This window comes from Arachis ipaensis, chromosome B8, assembly GCF_059453495.1.
Source record: "Arachis ipaensis isolate K30076 ecotype BB chromosome B8, ASM5945349v1, whole genome shotgun sequence".
NCBI lineage: Eukaryota > Viridiplantae > Streptophyta > Magnoliopsida > Fabales > Fabaceae > Arachis > Arachis ipaensis.
The window spans coordinates 130,903,962-130,912,191 of record NC_142443.1 but is presented as its reverse complement, the minus strand read 5'-3'; the positions used below and the strand labels follow the sequence as shown (position 1 = coordinate 130,912,191).

At 35.0% G+C, this 8,230-nt stretch overlaps 2 pseudogenes; both read right to left on the bottom strand.

The window, feature by feature from the left end:
* Positions 1-4,297: 4,297 nt before the first annotated feature.
* On the bottom strand, positions 4,298-5,617 carry LOC107611539 (uncharacterized; annotated as a pseudogene).
* A 770-nt stretch (positions 5,618-6,387) lies between these two features.
* On the bottom strand, positions 6,388-6,954 carry LOC107611540 (glutathione S-transferase T3 pseudogene; annotated as a pseudogene).
* Positions 6,955-8,230: the final 1,276 nt, after the last annotated feature.

Sequence of the window (8,230 nt, the reverse complement as noted above, 5' to 3'; positions counted from 1 at the left end):
TATTCCTTTGGTTTGTTATTGATCTTTCAAAGCATGATGCTTTACCTATTGCTTCTATGATTATCTGTTATTATTAAGAGAAAATAAAATAACGTATTACTAGATAAATGTTGCTAGTATTGTTTAATTTTTATACGGTGAATTTTAATATGAATATTTTGCGGTGACTATAGTAATTATGTAAGTATTATTAAAATTCAAGTTATATTTTTTTATATTTTAATAATATTTTTTTAATTAACTTTTTTTTAAAAAATATTATTTTAATTTTAATAATATTTTTTAAAATACCATAATTGTTATAGTCACTATAACATAGTCATACTATAACACCCTCACTACTAGAATGTCACGCTTCCGCCTGCGCTACTCTGATAGTAAGAAGTATTACGACTACTTTATATACTTAATATTAAAATAGGAGTCTTTGACTCGATACCGTATCGCTGAATTCTTTGAAAACCGGAAATAAATACTTTATCTTAAAAAAAACAAACAGGCATAGATTCATATACAAGACTTCGTACATAATAGCTTATAATGTAATATACATATAAAACAAACAACTCCTATCCCTCTTACAAGATTGTAATAACAAAGACGAGGGAAGAAAAATTATCTAATTAATACCATATCATATAAACCAAAACGCAGTATAACTCTTCATAATGCTCTTTTATCTGATTCCTGAAAAAGTAAAGCTGTAGGGGGTGAGAACCTAACCACACGGTCTCACCATGGAGTTTCAGAATTGTCATAAGAAGATATTTAATAAGAAAACTGTTTTCAAGCTCAGTGATTATCATTGTTTTATGAATCCTTTTAAAAATCAATAGCTAATCGTTCAAAACCTTTTCAAAGAAACAATGTATAATCTTTCGGAAATCCAAAACCTTTCTTTTCTTATAAGAAAATCAAATCGTAATCATAAACCAACCACGCAATTAATCAACACAGTCATCAATTCAACAACGAAGTTCATTCTCAGATGTAGCACACTAGGACAAACACAGGCAAGACAGACAAGGAAAGCACAAGTTTAGGTAGCAGTTACAGTAAATAGTTCAGGTAGCAGTTAAGAGAAGTTTAACAATTAGGCAAACCAAAATAAGTTCATACCCAAGCAAAGCATACAAATGCATATGATGCATGCCTGTCCTATGGCTGATGAGGCTCATCTGTCGGTTATCCAGCCAACTCGACAGATCTGAAAATACTTAGACTGTCCCCCAACGTGCATCCCCAAGAGTCTATGCATAACTTTTTCTCAAATAATCAATATTGCTCAATGGGGGTTACGTTCCCGGAAATTTATATAGTGCTCGATCACACTTACGTCGTAGGGTCAACAGAGTATCGAGTTTTCAACCTGGTACACGTGGTGGCAAGCCATGGTACTTTATCCAAGAAACCTCGTATCTCAGATAATTCAAATTCATGAGCCATATGAATAATTCAAAGTTCATATCTCAACATTCTCAATCGATATTTCAACATCATCATCATTCATCAATCCATAACTCATTTCCAAATTCATTCAAAATCATATTTCAAAATAAATCCTCATCATCCTTCTTTCCGTTCCGTTCACTAACAATTCCCAATTCAAAACATAACTCTTCTTTTGATAAATAAAGTAATCTTAAACCATATAATGCTTAAAATTAAACCCTTTTAAAATAACTACTTCAAATAAAACTTCTAATTCTATAAAATTTCGGCAGTATCTCCTCTAAAACTCATATTCTGCCACCCTTTTTGGGTCTCAACAAAATCATTTCTCAAACTCCTTTTAATTCAATTTCAATATCTCAGACCATTTTCAATTTAAACTCATTTTTCAACAAATCAAGCTCATTTCCAATATTATAATCCTTTCCAGATCTCAATTCATTTTCAATAAAGCCAACTAACATTTACTCAAGCCTTTTCCAACGGTTTCAAATCCGAGTCATTCACAAATCTCAAGCCGTTTTCCGAACACAAATTAATTCTAACATCAAATCATTTTTCAATTCTCAAATTATACTTGATAAACATTTAAACCAGATTTTCAAATTAATCTTTCACTCACTATCTCAATATTCAGAAAGCCACAGTCAAGTAAGCAATCACATTCATTCAAGGCAAATCAGTTCAATTCATAAGACTCCATAATCACCAAAAATATTTATTTGCTTAAATATCAATTTATAACAATTCTTAAAATAAAAATGAGTTTAATGAAAACGCCCCTACCTTGAAAAGTCGAAACCCGAAAGCCAAACGCGTCAATTGAACTTTTTTCTCTCAGCCCGAAATTCGCGGCAGCCGCAATTACGGCAACTCTAATCACGGCACATAAGGACCGAAACTCAAACCTAAAGAATTAATGTTGCAAGGACTTAGAAACATATAATAGAGCAGCGACTGAGAGAATTCGGAACAGGGAGCAGCTTACCGAACTTACGAATAGCCGAGAAAACTGAACGGCGGTGACTCCGTTGGCGATATTTCGCATGCACGACTACTAAACTCAGCATGCGAGAACCACAACTCCGCCCTACGTTACCATCATCACAGTTCCTATAATAGGCTATGACGGAAAACTGATTTCAAAGGTTTTAGAGACGATAACGCTTACCAAGGGAAAAGGGACTTCAGTGACAGTTTCCGACAACGACGTGGCGTGGTGCGGCGCGGCGGACGATGGCGGATATGTGGCGGTGAAAGGCAGTGGAGGCACGGCCGCATGAACAGTAACCCCTCCGTCAATCTCTCTCTCCTCGAGCTTCTCTCTCTTCGAATCTTGCCGGCGGCAGCCATGGGAGCTCGGCGACGGTAACAGCATGTGGCGGCGCAATTTCGCGCAACGGGTTCTGCTTGTGATGGTTCGATAGCAACTCGCGACGCCGGTGCGACACGGAGGTCCGGCAGCTATGATGACGACGAGGTGCGACGAAGCTGGCAGCACAAGGCACGACGGCGAAGGCTTCTCCTTCCTCGTGCGTCTTCCCACCGTTTACCGACCTCCATTAACGGCGACGATGAAGATGCTTCCAGCGGTGGCGTGCGATTCTGACAGCGACAGAAGCGTGAACGGCGGCAAAGCAGCGACGCAGCGGGCGGTGATGACTGCATGTGGTGGTGCGGTCTTCCTCCAAGGCTCGGTGAGGACGCGATGGCGGCGGCGAGGCCCAGCAATGCCGGTGCGCCTCCTTCCCCTCTTCTCCTCTCGGCTCTCCCCTTTCCTCCGATTTCCCTATTCTCTCTTTCCCTTTCCTTTTCTTTTCTTTCTTTCTTTTTTTTTTTTTTCTGTTCGGGTGTGTGGGTTCTGTTTTGTGTGTGTTCTTGGGGAAAGGAGGGTGTGGCGGTGGGTAAGGCGGTGGCTAAGTTAGGTTAGGGCTAGTAGGTTCAATTTGAAAATTTTTAGATAATTTAGATAATTTTAATAAAATTATGGGTATAATGTATAAATTTAAAATTTAATTTAATTTTTTAAAATTATTTTAAAATTATTACTTAATTATCAATTTACTAATTGGTTTTTAATTCAAGTATTCTAATTTAAAATTAAAGATAATATAATTTATTTTATTTGTTTATAAAATTAAAGTATTAAATTTTAAAATCTCAATTATTTAAAATTAAATCATATAAAATTTTTTATTATTTTACAATTACTAAATTTTATAGTTCAAATACAAAAAATTATCTAACAATTATAAAATTAGAGAAAAATTTTAATTTAATTATCAAAACTTGATTTAATTAGTTTTAATTAAATAATTTCTAAAATTAAAATCTTTAATGAATAAATAAATTGAGATTAGCTCATAATAAGGCTTTCAAAAGTTTTGGGTCTTACACATACTAATTAAAATGATCCCTTTATATAGATAATAATAAAGTTGGTTAACAAACAGTAAAATCGAATATGTCTAAGACCATCTCCAGCAGGGAACTCATCCCAGTTCCTGTTTATGGCCCACCTGTCATAAAAAGTAACTCCACATCAGCTTTTGCGTCATAAACAGTAAATAAAAACTCAAAACATCTCTCTCTTCTCCATTAGGAGGAACTAACTTTAGTCCCTGTTATGGTCCCACTTAATTAATTAATTAATTAAAATACTTGAAATTAATATAATTAATTTTTTTTCAATAATATAATTTAAATTTATTAAATTTAAAAATAATTCACTATTAAAAGATATTAATATTAAATAAATTCATATATAATAATAATATATAATATATAATTCGGGGTTACACTAATTTGTAAAATTACTTAATACAAAGAAAAACATAATTAAGCTTTATAGTTGACGACAAGCATTGTGAAATTGCCATATGTGTTCAATCAAGTCCTCTTTCAATTGTCTATGCTGCTGCCTATTTCGAAGTTAGGCATTTCTTTGGAGAAATTGATGGTATGGTGCGAAAGCTTCTTCTCCCAGCTGAGGTTGTGATAAGCCATTTTCGACATCATCATACTCTAAGCCTTGAGCAAAATTTCCTGCATAAGTGTCTCTTTCATCCTCAACAATCATATTATGCAATATAATACAAGCTCTCATTATGTTGGCAAGCTTCTTCTTTTCCCAAAAACGAGCTGGACCACGTATAATTGCAAAGCGTGCTTGCAACACTCCGAATGCTCGCTCCACATCTTTTCTTTGCCCTTCTTGGTATTGTGCAAATAACTTGCATTTCTCCCCTTGTGGCTTTGAGATTGATTTGACAAATGTGGCCATTCAGGATAAATACCATCTGCTAAATAGTATCCCATAGTATAATTATTACTATTAATAGTATAATTTACCTCCGGAGCACGATCGTTTAGAATATCATCGAACACTGGAGAACGATCTAACACGTTGATATCGTTATTTGAACCAGAAACTCCAAAGAACGCATGCCATATCCAAAGGTCTGAAGATGCTACAACCTCAAGTACTATGGTTGCAACCCCACGATAACCACTCATGTACATACCTTTCCACGCCTTTGGACAATTTTTTCCATTGCCAATGCATGCAGTCAATGCTACCCAACATGCCAGCGAAGCCACGACCCTCCGCCATTTGTAGCAGGCGTTGTACGTCATTTGGTTTGGGTTTTCGCAAGTATTCATCCTCGAACACCGAAATGACACCTTCAACAAATTTTTTCAAGTATTCAATTATAGTGCTCTTGCCTATGCGCACATAATCATCAACAACATCAGCTCCTACGCGATATGCTAACATCCGTATCGCAGCGGTACATTTCTGGAGTGGCGACAAGCCTCTTCTTCCAGTTGCATCAACCCTCTGTTGGAAATACGGATCGACGTTTGAGAGAGCGTCTACTATCCAAATGAACACATGTCTTCTCATTCGAAATCTCCGTCAAAAAATGTCAGCATTATACACCGGTTCATCTGCAAAGTAATCCTGAAAAAGGCGATCATGTCCTGCTTCTCGATCTCTGTTGATCCATCTACGAGTAATTGGGATAGAGCTTCTATCGATATCTTCTTCTTCTGAATCTTGGAGTAAACACTCATCGATCCAATTATCTATGACTGTGTTATCTTGCCGTCTTCTTTTGCCATACAAAGCCTCATTAAACATATCATCAAAATTTCTAGCCATATTTAGAAATGTAATTTTTAGTTCTCTTTCGAGGTAAGAAACAAGAGTTGAAGTGGAGTTGCAGAGTCATTGATAGTTGATATTTATAAGTGTGTCTGCAATAAGTACCTTAACGGTTAGTTAACGGCTAGTTTTACAACGGCTAGTTAACGGCTAGTTAACGGCTAGTTTTGCAACGGCTACTTAACGGCTAGTTTTGCAACGGTCACTTTCATGAACAATAAGGGCACAATAATATTGACTAATTTAAAAACTTACATCAGAAGTAAATAAAACAAACTACATCATAAACCAGTAATACGCAATAAAAATAAGAACATACTACATTACTCTACGAATACAAGGAATCATTAAGTAAACCACTTGGCGATTATTTTCTCACATGCAATCTCATGAAGAGCTCGTCGTTTTTCACTCATTGTAGACGTGTCAGCATTAAGTATTTGCATATCCATCTCCCTTTCCCTTTCCTTGGCCATCCTTTCCATTTCCCTTTCTTTTACTTTTATCTCCATTTCTTTAATATACCTCTGAGTTTGTAATTCTTTTTCTTTCATTGCTGCTTGAGCTTGTAATTCTTATTCTTTCATTGCCGCTTAAATTTGTAACTCCTTCTCTTTGATTGCCATAATCTTTGCTCTATGTTCCTTCTTCTCTTCTCTTTCTTTTTCCCTATCCATTAGTTCCTTTTCTCTAACATTCTTAATATCTTCCATGATAGATAATTTTTTGACAACCGATGATTTTCTTTCGCTAAAATCTTCAGACATCTATGCTTTTTCCTTACCTTTTCGCTTGCTCTTCTTCGATCCTTGTGGGCGAACGGGAGAGTCCACAATGGGTTCGTCAGCCAACGGTGTTTCTGGGTTTGATGAGGATGAGTATGCTCTAGTTGCACTAACCTTGGTTCTCTTTGAGCCGCCACTCTGTGTAGGTAGTTGGCTTCTCCATTTTTGCTCCAACCGAAGCATGTTCCAATGCCTCTCAAAAGTAAATTTTTTACCATAATTTGTGGAATAAAGTTTATAAGCCAACTCCTTTATGTCATCAGCGTTTGAACCACTCCTTATGTTTCGACTAGCTTGATCGTAGCAACCAGCAAATTGTGCAACAGCCTTGTTAATCTTATACCATCGTTTCTTACATGCAACTACCCCCCTTGTCATGTCGGAACAAAATTCTACACAGTAGCTATGAATTCGACTCCAAAATGTTTCCCCCTTTTGATCGGTACCAACTACAGGGTCAGTTGAAACATTTAACCACGCACTGATCAACATCTCATCCTCTTCCCAATGGCAGTGTTGAATACTATCTTCTCCGATCTTCAATATCATCATCATTGAGGTCGATAGCATCTAATCCACGAGGGTTGGTAAAATCGAAATATTGCGAATTTGGACTAGATTGTATAGGAGTCTGAGAGGATGGGTTAGAAGAGTCACCAACACCAGATAAGTTACGTCTTGATGCACTGAATTGAGTTGGAAACGGTAAGGAAGTTGGAGTAACATTTCCGATAGAGGGGTTAAATATGGATGAAAATGGAAAATGGGATGTTTGTGAATTTTGATTTTGCGGTTGGAATATAGGAAACTGATTATTATAAGGAGCTTGAAAATTGAAATTAGAAAGATTTTGTGGATTTGGATTTTGAAATGTATTTGGTAGTGTGAAGTTTTGATTTGGAACTTGAGTGTTTGAGGTTTGAGATTGTTGGGTATTTGGAATTTGAGAAAAGTTTTGTAAGTAATTGAAGAAAGAGTTGAGTTGGTTTGGATCTATTTTTTCGAACAAAAACTAATAGTAGTAGAACTTTGATTTTGTAAACTTGGAAGAAGATGAAGAAGAGTAGTAGAGAGTGTGAGAATAGAAGTGTATCTAAGTGGTATATATAGTAACAAAATATTAATTTATTAATAATAACAGTAACATAGTAACAGCTAGTTTCCAACAACTAATTTTACAACGACTAGTTTTGCAACGGCTAATTTAATATAATAATATAAATTATTATATAAATAAAAATTTAATCATTTAATTAATTAATTATGTATATATAATATTAATATGTATGATGTACATGAAGTATACTATATATATAACGGTCACCTCAATATATATATATATATAAAGTATTTATTTTATTAATAAAATATTATTTTTTTGAGAGAGAATCCTTTTGAGCAGTACTTTTGTTGCTCCGAACTTTGTGAAAAAATTCATTTTTTATTTGCTCCAATAGTAGATTCTCACTTTTTACTGACACATAGTAAATGAGGTTTAAAATTTTTGAACTGTTGGAGTTGATCTAAAATCTCAATTAATTTATCCGACTCTAATTACTTTGAAACTAATTGATTTAACCTAGTTATCAAGAATTATTCTCGTGATGGGATATGACAAATTGACAATACTTCTCTTTCACTTAGTATGGTCCCATATATTTACCAAATCTGCATCCCTTATTAAAAGTTTGGTTCTCGTTTTGGGATTAAAAGTGGAGTGCAAATTTTTATGAGAAATTTTATTTATTTTTTAATTAAGCTTGCGTTTCAAGCAAAACATGGGAAGAACAAACTAAACAAAATGGACTTCAAAGGGAATATTCCC